Source organism: Anastrepha obliqua, chromosome 2, assembly GCF_027943255.1.
Source record: "Anastrepha obliqua isolate idAnaObli1 chromosome 2, idAnaObli1_1.0, whole genome shotgun sequence".
In the NCBI taxonomy this organism is placed as follows: Eukaryota; Metazoa; Arthropoda; class Insecta; order Diptera; family Tephritidae; genus Anastrepha; species Anastrepha obliqua.
The window spans coordinates 55783864-55800286 of NC_072893.1; the positions used below are offsets into that span (position 1 = coordinate 55783864).

General features: G+C 37.5%; 1 protein-coding gene across 2 annotated transcripts in view; it reads right to left on the bottom strand.

The window, feature by feature from the left end:
- Positions 1 to 14494, bottom strand: part of LOC129237461 (alanine aminotransferase 2) — a 66337-nt gene extending 51843 nt beyond the window's left edge. Inside the window, exon 1 of one of the 2 annotated variants that reach the window (XM_054872237.1) lies at positions 14405 to 14494. The gene's annotated coding sequence lies outside the window, so the exon portion shown is untranslated. Of the gene's footprint in view, positions 1 to 14301 lie in introns of both variants that reach the window. The other variant, XM_054872236.1, reaches the window with a different exon arrangement.
- Positions 14495 to 16423: the final 1929 nt, after the last annotated feature.

The window sequence follows — 16423 nt, forward strand, 5'->3', positions numbered from 1 at the left end:
TAAAGTATAATTTGGTGTTTCACGTCCACGGTGGGCGTCGAACTACACAACCACCCCGCTAAAACGGCCTCTACTCATGCATGTGTACATATGTGTTTATATACATACATGCATACATACACACATGCATACATACATACATACATAGATATTTGTTCATTTTATCAGCGCAAAGTAAATAGATTGCGGTGTCTTCAGTCTAAACAAAAAACTCAAGAGCACTCAAGAGTCAAGTAGAAAATTGCTAATGCCTATTGATTGATATTGAGTGGTGCGCCTTTGTGGGTGTGTTTTAAGCGACGAGACACTAGAAAAGAAATGGAAGTATTTGTGCACTTGCATGCAACAACATGTTTCTTGATAAAATATTTTCAATAAAACTGCTCATTTGCAAGTACCTCGCCAAGTTTTGGAATATAGGATATTTTTTTTTTAAGATTGAGAATGTGTAATGTAATCTGGTAGATAATTTCTTGGAATTTATTTCTTGCATATGATGTGGCTAAGTCTAATTTTTGATTATTTTTTCCATTCAATCCGGTCGTATGACGCCAATTGTGACTTGAATATTGCAATAATTCGATTGTTAAGGGGTTAGGTGGGTTTGAAAATTTCAAAAAATCGATTTTTTTTGTCTTATTAAATAGTATAATATGTTTAAAATATTCTCCTAAAATTTCAAATTGATCCGAGTAAAATTCTACGAGATAGACCCTTCAGAAGTTCCGCCCATCAGGCCATGTCAGTGCAGCGTTTCGCAGGTATACGCGTTTATCTCAAAACTCGATTTTTTAAGTCGGTGGACACGATTTCTCGAAAAGTTATGAAGCAATTTTGTTCAAATTTTGCACACATCTTTGGAATAACATTATCAAGTTATTGAACGAAGGATTTTTTTTTATTTTTATTACAACTAATTTTTTCGAGCACATGACGAAAATTTGACCAAAAAATGTGTTTTTTTGTTCAAAGTCTGTCAAAAATTCAAATTAAATTTTTTTTTTTTCCTTCGTCCAGTAACGAGATTTATCCATGTACTAACGAAATATTTTTGGTTTTTTGATTTTAAATGAACCAATAATGAGTTATGCTGTCCACGGCAAAAGCATTTTTTTGTGAGACGTTAAGGGAGATGAGGTACCAACGGCTGAGTTTTCGGAATTTTTAAATAAAAATTTCACAAAATACTGTTTAAATATGTATCTTTGATATGCTGAATTGTTTAAATAAAATATATGATTGTATATATTAAAAAAAAAAATAGTAAAAATACCCTTTTTTTTGAACCTCTGTAACCCACCTAACCCCTTAAGCGCGCTGTACGGCAAGTGACCGATGTTTTGGAAACCAAATATGTTCGATAGCGCTCTCTATTCACCGTAACGGCAGTGCTCTATGAACTGCGCGCGCAGATTTATTTATTTTTCTTTCCAAAGTAAATTTCCACAATTTGGAAGCGTTAAACGTTTTTTCATGACTTCCAAACCTTACTGAATAGAAATGTTAGCACAGTTTGCCATCACGGCGAATTTAATATCTAAGGTGGCGCCATTAAAAAAACAGTTACTCTATTTTTTGCGATTTTGACAAGTCTGACGTCAGCTCCCTTCGTCGTACAAAGCAAGCGAACAAAACAAACAAAAGTAGGAGAAATTACAAGTTTGTGAAAAATTCAGTGAATGGCTTGGTAAAATTTTAATTTGTGAGATTTAAAATAAACAAACTAATGAAAGCGAAGTGCCGCAAGTTAAATTTTGAAAGCACAAATTAATATAAAGCCTCAAAATGTAGTTTTTTTACGTTTTTATTCGGAAAACGCTGCGGCAAGAAAGTACGTGTCTGTGCGTATAATTTCTTGTGTTTGGTTGTTTCCATTGCTTTCACCTTCTTCTTCACAAACAAGTAATTCCCCATCCTTTTGCTTGTTTATTAATTGGCTCTTACGACCCAGCGAATTCGGAAGGCACAATTTTATATTCTATCATTCTTGGTTGGCCATTCTCAGCTGTTAAGCCATAGTTATCGATATTGATAGTTCTCATTCATGCATCCATACAAATTGGCGCAAAATGAATCATACAATTTTTTTTTAATAACTTTTTTACTAAAAAAAAACAAAAACAATTTTGGCCACAAGTGTCGAATATGATTAATGTACGACACAATTTGCAAAGATTAAAAATCTTACGATAGGGTGACTAATTTTGCGCCACCTTGTACTACGACTAATGTTAAATGAGCTATAAAAAGGCATACTCAGAATTTGTCTAAGTATTCTAAATAAAAAGTTGCTATTTTTTATGTATTTTTTCAAAATTTATTGAATTTTTCCGAATTTTTTTCACAAAGTTTGGCGCTTTGAGTTATATAAAAAATAGTTTAGTTGGTGATTTGTTACGTTACCGCTATTTTCAGCATACGTATATATGTACTGTAAAGCTAAGCATCCTCCAACCAGTTCAAAATTGTAAACTACTACAGTATGTCAGAGTGGAAGAATAAACCCGGTCGTAATAAACCGAACGAATCTCTTTATTTCAAAAAACGGCGTTCACTTGTAATAAACGCTTTGATCAACGAGTCTGTGATAACCAACGAGCCTTAAGGTCTAGTTACGTAAGTATAAACGTATGCATACACTGCTAAAGGCCTGCTCAAGTGCACGCATACGCCTATAACTAAATAACAACTCTCGTTTGGTACTCATTTTCTTATATTTTATTGTATTTCTTTAACTATTGAACTCAAATTTTTTTAAGTAAAATTTTATGTTATTGTAAATCTAATAAAAGTTCACTTGAGCCATGCGGTAACGTTTTGCTTAGACAGCTGTTAAAATTTCATAATATTCTATTCATTAGTTCGTGAGTTATTGTGCTAAGAGTGACGCTACTTTTGTTATTTTCAAAAGAATGGATCAAAAAGAATTTTGTGTTTAAATTCTACACTGCTTCTTGATGGGAAAAAATTCCGTTCAAGCGAAGCAATGGCTTGAAAAGTGTTATTGGGACTCCGCTCCATCAGAAACAACAATAAAACGATAGTTTGCTGACTTCAAACGTGGCCGTAGAGACACCGATGATGCACAACACAGTCGACGTCCAAATGAGGTGGTAACACCAGAAAATATAAAAAATACACAAAATCATTTTGCATGATCGAAAAGTGAAGTTAAGTTAGTTAGCTGACATCCTAAAAATATCAAACGAAAGTTTTGGCTTTATATTGCATGAGCATTTAACTATGAGAAAACTCTGTTCAAAGTGGGTGGCGCCTTTGCTCACTGCTGACCAAAAACAAGAACGCGGTGATGATTCTGAACAATGGAAAAACTACATGAATTCAACTCCGAATTGCTCCCATATCCACCGTATTCACCAGATTTGGCTTCCAGAGGCTTCGCAGACCTGAAAAAAAATGATCGCCAGTAAGAAATTTCCTCGAATGAAGAGATCGCTTAAACTCAGGCATATACATACATATACTTTGCGACAAAAGATAAATCGTTCTCACTTTTGTGTATTGAAATGTTCGAGCGGCGCTTGAATGGTTGATGAACTGGGTTACAGATGCCTTGAAGACGCCAAAAGGTATAGGAATGTAGGGCCACAAACGGTCTGTGTCGATGGGTAGTTTTCTCAGCATTTCGCTAGCGGAAGTGTATACCATCTGTTTATGTTAAGAGATTAATTTAGATAGAATGAGGAAATTGCTACTCTGAGCGACAGTCAAGCGGTACTCAAGACGTTGCCATCTTCTGAGGTTAATCACTCATTGATCCTTGAGTGCATTGAGATATTTAATTTGCTAGGAATACACAATCGTATCCGGCTCCTATGGGGATAACTGGCAACGAAGTAATGGACGCATAGACTAGAGAGCTGCGGCCTCGTTATTAATTAGAACCTGAGGTCTTCCTTGCCATGGGACAACACACCATCAAGGAGTAGTTTAGAAGTGAATAGCTGAGGATAAGAGATGTAAGCTGCCATTAAATTAAGAGGCTACACTAAGCGAAGTCCTTACTGAGGGAGTATAATCAAAGGAGGTTCAAGCAACTCATCACCCTCTCTAGGAACAAACTGAGAATGCCTGTGAGCACAGGTCACTGCTGATTGCGTAGTCATCTGTACAGGGACACGGTCCATTGACTCCTGTCTTTTCTGCGACTAGCTCCCGCATACTCCAGTACACCCTCTTCTCGAATGTGATGCTATAGCGTGAAGAAAGATTAAATATCTCGGGTCGGTGCGGCCGGAAGAAGGCCACATATGCTCAGCCCAACTCAGCTCTATCTTAGGTTTATTAAGGCAAGTGGGTTTGGATGAGGTACTTTGATGAGTAGATGGCACAAAAGATAGTGAGATCAAAGAGCAAACCACAATTTCATTTATTCATTCATTCAAATCGAAAGTTGTGACCATTATTTTCCACAAATGGGAAAAAAGGCTGCCGGCAATCGCTAGCGGCACCGCGTTACGTTAATCGATTTTTTGTACCCCGAATTTGAAGTGATTGACCATGGTTTCAACAGGAACTCAACCATCCCGGGTTGGGTCATACAGCCCACCCACTTTGTAATACAAAGCTAGCGCCATCCGCAAACCGCCACTTTGCTCTTGGCGAATTTAACAGAAATTTTTAGTGAAGTAAGTAAATGAAACGTTACTTGTTTGCGAATCAATCAGTGAATATTTTGATTTTTATATTGAACGAGCATTAAATTCCTCAAGCAGACTTGCAATCGACTTTGATTTTGGCTTGTTTGCCTCATTATCAGGTAAGCTGATAACAGCTTTTTTATGACGAAAATGCTGACTTTGCGGCCCTTGAAGCAGAGTATGCTTGTATACGGTATATCAGCTGTTAATACAACGGATATGTGTTCTATTCTAGTCTCTCAACCTTGAGGCAATAAATGGATAGAGAGAGTTCGTCTCACTTAGTTCAGCCCTCTGTAGGCGAACGCAAACATCCGAGGATAATTTGACAGTCAATCTTCGGACATAGCTCAATAGGAAAAAAGATTTCAGGTAGGACAGACTGCATGACTCCGTACTTTAATGGGAGAGAAGGTTTCGTACGACAACTGAAGAGGAGGGATGGCACATGAAGCCTGGCCGTAGGAGTTTTCACATCTACACAGACGGCTCTAAAACTTTGGACGGAGTGGGAGCGGGCATTTACTGCTCAAAACTAGGGATTATGCAGTCTATCAAGTTGCCAGACCAGAGCAGTATTTTGGAAGCGGAAGTTTTTGCTGTGGGGAAGCCTCACAATAGATAAGCTTCAATAGATAATATATAAGTACGTGGATAGTCAAGCAGCAATAAAAGCAATAAGTTCATATTGCATCAAGTCCAAAAATGTTCAACAGAGTAGGGAAGCCATAGAAAGGCTGCCAACAGAAGGCTGCACATCTATTGGGTACCTGGTCATAAAGGCATTCTGGGAAACGAAATAGTAGGTGAGATAGCAAAAAGTGCTGTTAGACTACCATTTGAACAAGAGAAGGTCATACAAAAACCGCTAAATACAATATAGAACGTAAGGGACGACTACATGAAAAAGCGAGTGGAAGCTAGGTGGTCTATGTAATCTGACCACATGCAAAACAGCAAAATTCATGTGTAGAACAGAGTGCGAAAAACTGACTCAATTCGTGCTTACACTCTCACGAAAGGACTGCAGAGCTTTTGTAGGTATGCTGAAAGTCATAATATGTTGGCCGCATATGCTCACAAAATAGGGATGGCTAGCTCGGACAAATGCAGGAAATGCAGGGAGGATGTTGAGGAAACTTCCGAACACCTTCTGTGCGTCTGTCCAGCATTATTGAAATCGCGCTTAAAATGCCTGGGAGCTCCACTGTTTGAGGGTCTGGCGGACGTCTTAAAAGCGGATCTCCCAGCGCTGCTTAGATTCGCCAAAAGCGCTGACATTCTACATGATGTCTACTTTCAGTATTCTAACCTAACCTAACCTTATACTGTTATTAACAATCATTACAAAAGTGTTTAGATAACTACTCATTTTTGCTTTAGCCGCGGGAAAAAACTGAGAACTTTTCTTTTGTGATATGTCCCTTATCCACTTTTATCCTTATATGGCAAAGTAGCAAATTATTTTTACGCTTACAAAGCAAATATAGCTGACTAAAGAACTACTCATTGTTGCCATCACAAACACCTCAGTGTTTAAAGTGCTCTGCAATGTCTTGTTGGGTATATTCAGGCACACATCCATGTTTATTCTTAGTATATTTTGTTAATTAAATACTTTGTTTCATATAAATAATATGAAACACGTAATGATATGACGCAAAACTAAAATAAAACGAGATAAGAATATTCAATATTCATAACTCGAACTTTGAACCCCATAAAATAAGTGAGAACGCATTTTAAACAACCTAAAATGATTTGTGCATCTGTAACAAGGAAACGAAATTCATACTTCTACAATATATTGAGTAAAGAAATATGAAGGTTATATTAAAATGATTGAAATATGATTATTACTAAATAGTTTGTTGCTGCGAGAATAAAATTATGTTCATTCCTAGGAAGGTAAGCATCCATAGGGCAAAAAAGGTGGATTCGTTCATTTCCCACGGTTTAGGTACGGTTTAGGCTCAATTTTTATAATAATTTCTTCATAACTCTTTTATTTATTACTCGATTTCAAAGTGGAACATATAATTGAAAATATAATTTGAAGTACTACTTGACCGTATAATACCTTTCTTTTGATGTAAACATTTCTTAAGCTTTCATGTGAATATTTAGGAAAATATAGTTTTTATAAAAAAATAGCAGCCATATCGCACATAGAGACAGCGATGCCACTTAGGCCACGAAATGGGTCCGTTGTGAGCCGCAGGGCCTGGCCTACATTTCCCCTTCCCGATTGAACAATCCTGAGCTTTGGACAAAGCGTAAAAGGTTGTTGATACCTAAAGTGTATAGATTATCTATATTCATTAAGAAGTAAAATCTTAAGTATCGGTTTTTGCTTCTGACTAGAGCCGGGCATGTGCAAAAAAGGTGTTGAATTGTTTCCAACTCCTCCTCATTTCTGCAGCTACGACAGAAATCATTCATGTGAACGCCTGATCTCCCTGCGTGATTTCCTATGAGAAAATGCCCTGTCAGGGCCCCTACTAAGGTCCTAATTTGAAGTCTACTCAATTTTATAATATTCTTGAACAGACGTAGATGTAGGCTTGCCATGTTTGCCTAGTAATTTCCCAGGTATTGGCACTAATCCATATTTGATTTACAAAATTGATTAGTGCGCCCATAACAAGAAGCTTACAAGTGGCGAGAGGTACCCCCATAAAATTATTTATCTTTGGCATACAGGTACATTCTCTTGCAAGTTCGTCAGCCCTATAATTCCCTAGTATATCTCTGTGGCCTGGAACCCAGCATAAGATAATACGTTATTGCTTGGCCATCTCATTAAGAGATTGCCGACAATGTAAGAGACTCCGTGATGTTATTTGGAATGCATCCAGGGCCCGTAGGGCAGCTTGGCTGTTTAATAGAATGCAGATATCTGTTGATGATACTGTTTATCTCTAACCATCTTAAGGCTTCATGAATAGCGTTTATTTCGGTCTGAAAAACTCTACAGTGATTCGGTAGTTTAAAGAATTCACTGATAAAAAGCGCTTCGCAATATAACTCTGATCCTACACCGGTGTCCATTTTAGATCTGTCCGTGTAGATCTTAACGGGTGTGTTGGGTGATGGATCTTCATCAAGCCATTCCATTCTAGAACTGATTTTCATTCAGAAATTCCTTTCGAAGCTGAGAATGGGAGAGTGATAATCACAATCCCTGGGCATATCCGTATAGGAGTCCAAGATGGTTGAATGTCCATGTGTGACAGTCTTTCATTGTGAGCTCGCTCTGAGCTTTAAAGGTGCACAGCCTGCTGAGTATTTGCAGAAGAAATCCAGGGGTGGCAGATGGAGTCCATATTACCTAAAGACACTTTGAATTAACGGCAAAGTGGATTTTACTTTTTCACTATCCGATCCTGCTTAGAAATTTTGGAATTACTGTAACTTATTTATTATCTGTTATTTCCTCCTCCATTTTGTGGCGTGCGTCTAGATGTTTTACCACAAATGGAGGGACCTACACTTTTAAGCCGACTCCAAACGACAGATATTTTTTTATGAGTAGTTTTTTCATTGCAGAAATACACTCGAAGGCTTGCCATTGTCTGCCGAGGCGCGGCCGCTAAATTAGACTAAGAAACAAACTTTGCCTGCCATTTGACTCGAGCCTGTGCACTTCCAATTTCCAAATTATTCGGCGATGGTAGCTGCCGTACATACTATGCATGTATCTATGTACCTGCATAATACTTCTCCACTATGAACAGTGCTTGGGAGTTTCTGGGAGTTTCCTAAACGAGCCTCTATTCAGAGATAATATAATTGTAGGTGTGCACACATCCAAATACTGTAATAGATTCTTCTCCTAGCAATCCAAGTTACATATGTATGTATGTCTGTATATGGACTATTTGCACATTATTCTAGTGGCGTCGTTTTAAAATTTCGTAGGCAGAGGGCTGGCCGTATCAACCAGGTGTTTATGTACTTATCATACATATAAGTGAGTTTTGCTACCATAATTTGTTTAAGTCAGGCAGCGATAACAGATAACGCAATTTATACATAGGTATGATACATACATGCGTACATACACAGAATAATTTTTGATTTTCCATTTTGCGCTTTCTTTCGCCTTTGTTTCTATGGGTAATAAAAAAATTGTATATATGCTAAAAATATTTAAACAAAATAATCACCAGAAAATATGAACACGTTCTCGCGCTTTCATCGGAAGTTAGGTGTCTTTGAGAGATACTTGACTCCAAACTCCATTGGAAGCTACCCATTGAAAATCGGGTAAAGAAGGCCAGCAGAGCTTTTAACTTCTGCAAGTCTATATTCGGCAAAAAATGGTGCCTTAAGGCACAGGTCGTGCTTTGGATGTACAACTTAGTGGTCTGCCAATTTGCACGTACGGGTACCTGGTCTGGTGGGAAGCTGTTCGGAAGGGCTACAATATCACTAAACTGTGGAGGTTGCAAAATATTGCTTCTATTGGCTACACCGGAGCATGTAAAACTTGCCACAGATGGCTCAAAGATAGAATTGGCAGTTAGAGCAGGAGTTTTCTCTAAATCAGCCAATTTATCTGTTTCCTACGGAGTCTATTTTATAACATAAAGGACGGAGTGGGGTCACTAAAGTCCTCCATACAAAAATTGTTTTGTTTTGTTTATAAATTGGCATATTAGTATTACAAAGACTACTAGTAAATTAAAAAACGATACGTTTTTATACAGGATTTAAAATAAAACCAGACTTCCTATAGGGGAAAAGAGAGAAAAAAATTATTTACAAAGTTATTAAAGAAAAGCTAATCTTGGAGGACTTAAAGTCTTCCACTCCGTACTCTAAGGGTTAAAACCGCCGAGTACTGCTAGTGTTTTTTAGGCAGAAGTTATTGAGATCCCGCAGGCATGCAAAAAGCCTAAGAACGTGGGAGCGAGGGAGATATTAATATTTTTTTCCGATATTCAAGCAAGGTTCTAACGACGACTTGCACCATGTCCATCCAAACTGGTCAACTCCAATAAAGAGGAGATCAAATCTCTTGTGGGTTCAGGTAACATTTCTCTGATCTGGGTTCCAGGACATATGAACATAGAGGGAATGATATTGTTGATGAGCTCGCCAGGAAGGGGTCGACTGATTTGGTCTCAGAGGTCTCCTACGCGGTCATCGGCATCCCACTTACTGTTGCTGAGGGGAAATTGAACAACTTATTTCTAAGAAAAGTGCAGAACAAATGGAGCTCCATTTCTTTATGTGCTATTTCGAAAACCCCAGTGCAATAGACGCAAAATGCAGAAAGTGTTGGGGACTTCACGCTATTCAATTTCCAAATTCTTAGCTGTCTTTACCGCTCATTGAATGATTGGCACACACCCAGAAAACCTGGGTTTTCCATTTAATACCCATTACAGAAGCTCTGGGGACCTTTCATAAGAGGAGCCTATTGAGCATTTTCTCTATAAATGTCCGAGACTCCAACCTAAATCACATCAATTTTCTCCATTACATCAACAGCTCTGTCTGGCTGTAGCTATCTGCTTGTTGGTGCTTTAGTGCTACTTCGGGAGTACCAAACTGTTACTTCAACTATTTCACTTCCCTACCTGCAAAACCATCACCTCACACACGCCTCGAGTCGCTAAGAAATTAGCACTTGAATATACAATACAAATACATACATACTTACATACACATGTATGTATGAATATTGCAAACAAATTTATTAGGAAAGAAAAATAATCACAAAATTCGTGTACTCAGTGCCTGCTTTTTTTAATGAAATGTTATAGTCACAATCACATTGTATAATAATTATTTTCATAACTTTACTTTCGTTTCATTTGATATAGGTACATCCGTGCCACATATACGTTTTTACTAAAATATAAATTCCTTACGATTTTAATATAGCCACAATCATAGATGATTGACCGATTTTTCTCATTTTCAGAAACAACTAACTTATATTTTTACTTATTTTTGTATGAAACATCAATGATATTATTGGGTTGGGAAATGATGAAATGTTTGCTGTTTGGCAACGGGTAAGTATTCATTCGATAGAACTCTTTCTGCTCTACAAAACTATGTTATTTGTACTTTTAAGTTATAGCATTTTTTATTAGTTTTGAGGCTTAGAAATGGAATACGTAGGAGGCAAAAATTAACATTTTCGACACCTGCTCTTCTTTGCTTTTCATCGAGGCGTGTATGGAAATGGTTTGCTAAGTTCAAATATGGCGCATTTGATGTACATACATAGATGACACGTCTCGCAACGGAAGGTCTTCTGGATTCGATGAAGAACGTCTCAAATCACTTTTGAAGGGGAATGGACACCAAACCAGTCGAGAATTGGCGGAAAAAATGAGCTGCGATCATAGAACGATTCTGAAACACCTTCAGTTAATGGGTTTTATCGAAAAATTGGGAGCCTGGGTACCTGGGTGCTCAACGACAAAAAACAAAGAGTGTCGCTTTTAAATTGCCTCTCAGCATCTCGCCCGCCATCGAGCAACACGCGGCCATAACAAGCGCTTTTTGAACCGAATCCTTAAGGGAGATGAGAAATGGAGCAAAGAGAGTAGTGGGAGGCTCCAGGAGATACGTCAAAGCTTTCAGTCAAGCCCGACCTTCATCCAAAGAAGATCAAGATATGTGTTTGGCGGGATCGAGGGCATGGTGCACTGGGAAATGCTCGAAAAGAATGCCACGGTCAACAAGGAGTTCTACATTGCTCAGCTACACCTCGTAAATGAGGCTATTTGACCGAAAAGACCTGATCGACATGGTCTAACCATACTCCATCACGACCACGCCAGGTCCCATGCTGCACAAGTCGTCAAAGCCGCACTGGAAGAGTTCGAATTTGAAGTCCTTTAGCATCTGCCGTATTATCCGGGCTTGTACTGACCGATTACCATTGTTTCCGCTCCTTGTCAAACCATATGAAGGACGTTTCCTTCGCCAATGAAAAACACAACAAAGCGAAAAATATCAGTTTGCGAAAAAAATTGGCATTAATGCATTAGAATATCTCAATGCTCCTTTGCAATAATGTCTTAGAATATTTGAAGCAATCCAGATTTGTCCCAGTTATTATAGTTTTCCTTAAATCTATCTTCCTACAAAAATATGGCAAGTAATGAAACCCGCCGTATTGGAATTCAGAGAGAACGCAGGTTCGAATCTCGGTGAAAAACCAAAATGAAGAAAAAGTTTTTTCTAATGGCGGTCACCCCTCGGCAGGCATTGGCAAACCTCCGAGTGAATTTCTGCCATGAATAAAGCTCTTCATAAAAAATATTTGCCGTTCGGAGTCGGCTTGAAACTGTAGGCCCCTCCATTTGACGCACATCACAAATAGGAGTAGAAGATCGGCCAAACACCTAAAAAGGGTGTACGCGCCAATTATATATTATGCCTATATATAATTAAAAATGAAAACGGCGAGAAAATGAGAGACAATTCTCTATTGGTTAAGATTTGACCGAGTTATTCAAGTTGTCTTTAAACCTATCTTCCCGGAAATTTTAAAAATCTCATTATTTTGATTGCCTTGAAACAATTTTTTAACATTTTTACACAGTCCTTTTAACCCTTAGAGTATCGAGTCTATTTTATAATAATGGGTGGTTAAATTTCAAGGGCCGATGTCAACGACACCTAAACGTCAACGACACCGTTGGACTACTTTCTTTGAGATTATTTGAAAGAAAGGGTGTACGTCGATAAGCCAGCAATAATTCAAGAGCTAAAGGATGGGATAACTCGGCACATTAACGGCATAGAACCTCAATTATGCCTCAGCGTCATCGAAAATTTGGACCATCGGATGGAAGTGTGCCGCCGAGGCCGCGACGGCCATTTGGCCAATGTTTTGTTCCATACGTAATTGAGCCATACCAGTATTATCATAATAAAGAGAATTGACAATAATTTCTTAAAAAAATTGTATTTTATTCAAAATCAACACCGGCCCTTGAAACTTAACCACCCTTTAGATAAGGAATTATTTGCATTTGGTGGTCTTTGGAGGTGCGCCATGGCAGCCATTTGGACAATATTTTGTTCCACACGTAATTGAACCATACCAGTATTATCATAATAAAGAGAAATGACAATAATTTCCTAAAAAAATTGTATTTTATTCAAAATCAACACCGGCCCTTGAAACTTAACCACCCTTTATAAAGGCGGAGTGGGGTAACTTGGGTTCCCTAAATGGAAAACTTACCTTATAATTATAAATTAATTAATAATAGAATGCCACTAATAAGTTTTTATACAGGATTCAAAATAAAACGCGACTACCTAAAGGGAAAAAGAGAAAAAGAAATTATTTACGAAGTTATTAAAGAAAAACTAATCTTTAGCGACCCACTCCGCACTCTAAAGGTTAAACTTAAACTGTTTTATTATCTCAGCTCACATAAAACTTAATAATGTTCCAAAATACTTTAGTGGAGGTCTTAAAATATATTGAATTTTATAATCCCGAGTGAAAAACAGTACCAATTTTTTATGTAGCCGATAGCCCTGGCAGCTAGTGCTTAATTAATTATAATTTTAATTGGAATTAATATAAATAAATAAATAAAATTTTTTATGTGGTTAGTGAGGCACCCTATTGTGCATATGTATGTATGTATGTATGAACATGTGGTTAATTGATCTACACAAACGCACTTTCTTGAGTCTCTCGCCTCAATTCGTTGACTGCTGGCTAATGTTCACAAGTGATGAGGTCTTTAGCTTATCAATGCTTCTTGACATTCGTTTCTCGCGGTTTCATAAACAATTGTGAATGAGTTGCGCAACGCTTGCCGAAATACGCCAAATATTTATCAACCACAAGGGGAGGAAAATATTGAAGTATAAGAAGAAGAATAAATACGAGTTTATGCACGTGTGCATGAATATGTGTTTATGTGTATACAAATATGGATATGCGTGTGTATGCACTCATCGTGAATATACTATTTACCTTTTTGAGCTTCTCAAAAACAAATAAAAAAAGTTATATCGCAGTTGAAAGTTATAATTAAACTTTAATTATTATTTAACTTTTCAACGAAAAATGAATTGGCCAGACTTATGCGCAAAGAAAACCAAAAAGAAAAATGAACTACGTTTGTGTGTGCAAGTATTTAGCGAAACACTCTAATGAGCACACATAGAAATGTCAATGCCGGCTTTGCGACGTTCGCCAATATGAAAAAAGAAGTACATATGGCCGCCATCTCAATGCCAATGTGCGTTTCTATGCACTTGCACACCTCGCAGATGGACACCCCACCTGCGCCATGCGACCATCAAATGCTGGCACTGTTGCAAATTAGTGTTGCCTAAAAGTGGGTCAAATGCAGCTTGATGCGAAAGTTTTTGTTTTATTTTCATTTTGAGCCGTCGGCTAGCAATTACACAAAACAAAAAATGCACTTAGTTTCATTTCATTATTCTTCATGACTTGCAGGTATTGTTATTTGTTATTTTTCTTTTCAGTTTGCAGTTTTCTTTTGTTCTTTACATAAATATTTGCTATTGCTTATATTTACTCGTTTTACTTTTGCTATTTTTTCACTTTTTATTGATTGTTTAATTTTTCCATTTACATGCATTTAGAAAATTGCTTTAGAATTTCGACGACACTCACTTTTTTCTAAACACAATTATGTGTTGCTAAATAGCTGTAAGATTTTCACCAGGTATAGGTAAATATGAAATGGCAAAAAAAGCAATGCCACTTAAGTACCCACCACGCACTACGATTGCTCCAGCCAGACTGGCGAGAATGTGGTCATTCAAGTCTATGGCGTTCCCAAGAGTGTTCAATCACATGTTCGCTCCTCAAATGTACGAGTATGCTCTCTCAGTTAGCTGCATAGAATGCTTAGCAAATATGTATGGGGCTGGGTGGTATCCAAAAAGCTTGCGCAAATGAGAGCATGAGCAAGAGAAATAGAAATAGATGGCATGTGAGTGCAGGAGAGTTTTATTGGAACTCAACCAAAAATTTTGTTAATAATATAAGTTTAACGAACTGCCAATTGCAAGCGAGTCTCTAGTGAAAATCTTAAAAAACAAAAAAATATGTATGTAGAAAAAGTAGATTAAAACCGACTGGACTTTGAAAGGTTGATATTTTAAAATGAAAATATTTATAAATAAAAAATATATTCTCATATGTTTTGAAAATTGCGAAAAAAAGTATAAACAATTTTATGTAGGTGTGAAGCAGAAATTTTTATACGCAGATCGTTTGCATTCGGATGCACATTTCTATTCCGCTGTAGCACATTTTTATTTTTATATGTAAGTAGACTTTTAAGTTAAGTTGCAGGCTTACTTTTAAGTTGTTAACCTTATTTAGAATTATGTGCATACTTATAATTAAATTAACTCTTTAGATATCCAACAATTCCTTTAAAAAATAATGGTGAAGGTTGCTTATACTTTTACTCCCGGAAATATCGAAAGTAAGCGGCTGTAACTCCGGCCACTTTGTATAACCGCTGCCTAAAAGCAAGCAACACTCAAGCATGTCTCAACTATCATATTAAAGGAGTTGCTGCAGCGCTGACCCAGTGTGACTCAAACTGCCATTCTACTATATGTTTTGATTGTTACAGTCGACTCCGCTTATGGTACTCACACTCATCAACGTAAACGTACGCGCGTAGCAGCTGACACGATGAAACCTATGTAAATGAATTCTCACCAATGTTCCGTTTCGTAGTATCGTAGATCGTTGTTTCACCGTGTCAGTTGATACGGGCGTATGTTTTCGTTGATGAGAGTGAGCACCATTAATTGTAGCTCACTTTTTTCCGCTGTGAAAGCGCAGCGAGGTATGAGGCCTCTTCCATTCGTTACTTCTCTGTTCGCTATCTCTCTGCTCGGCTCACTTGACGACAAATTTGAATGTGAAAGCACCAACAAAGTTATCGAACAAGATTCGCTGCTAGCGAGTACGACTGGCCTAAAATTAGCTTAACTCACTATTTTAAATAAAAAATTTAATTTTAGGCAGCTCTATTCCAGCGCTGCTAAGATATGCTTATTTAAACCAGTTGCTTCATCTATTGCCCACCTGCTAATGCTTGGTGCAAAGAAGAGACTAATGGGGACGAAATTTGTTTTATGTTATTTTGGTGACAAAAGTTTTTATTTTCCTATGCGAACACTTGAAAAGAAGTTTGAAGAATTTTTTCCAATTTCTCGACAATTAATTTTGAAAAGGAAACCTGTACAGTCTGACTGCGATTCCTAGCAAGCAGATTAATTTGGAAAGTTACACGTTCAGTCACCTGGCTTAGCACTGCCAAATGTTCCTTCTTCTGGACACTGGTTGTCCAAATTTCGAGCACTGCTTTACTACGGCGGCTTTGGTCTTTTGTATACGACGTGCAAAGGAACAGTGGAAAATTTAGTAAATTACATGGAAAGCAGCACCTCAAAGTATCGTACCTGAGGTGATATTATCGGTTTGAGTTAAAGCACATACACGGTCCTCTTAGTGTTTCCAAGGCGAATCAATTCGAGGTGGTGGCATTTGAGCAACAACAACTTTTGTTTTTAATTAGAACTGTCAAGGGAAAGTGAATAGCAGAATGGTTTGAATGACAACCAGATACAATTAGTTTGTCGGGCATTCACAACAACAATTCTCCGTCATTCTGTTTTACTGGCATTTCTAAATTAAAAGCGAATGGAAGAAGAGCAAATCAACTACTCTAATGACACCACCTTCTATTAGATACGCCTTGAGTGCTGCA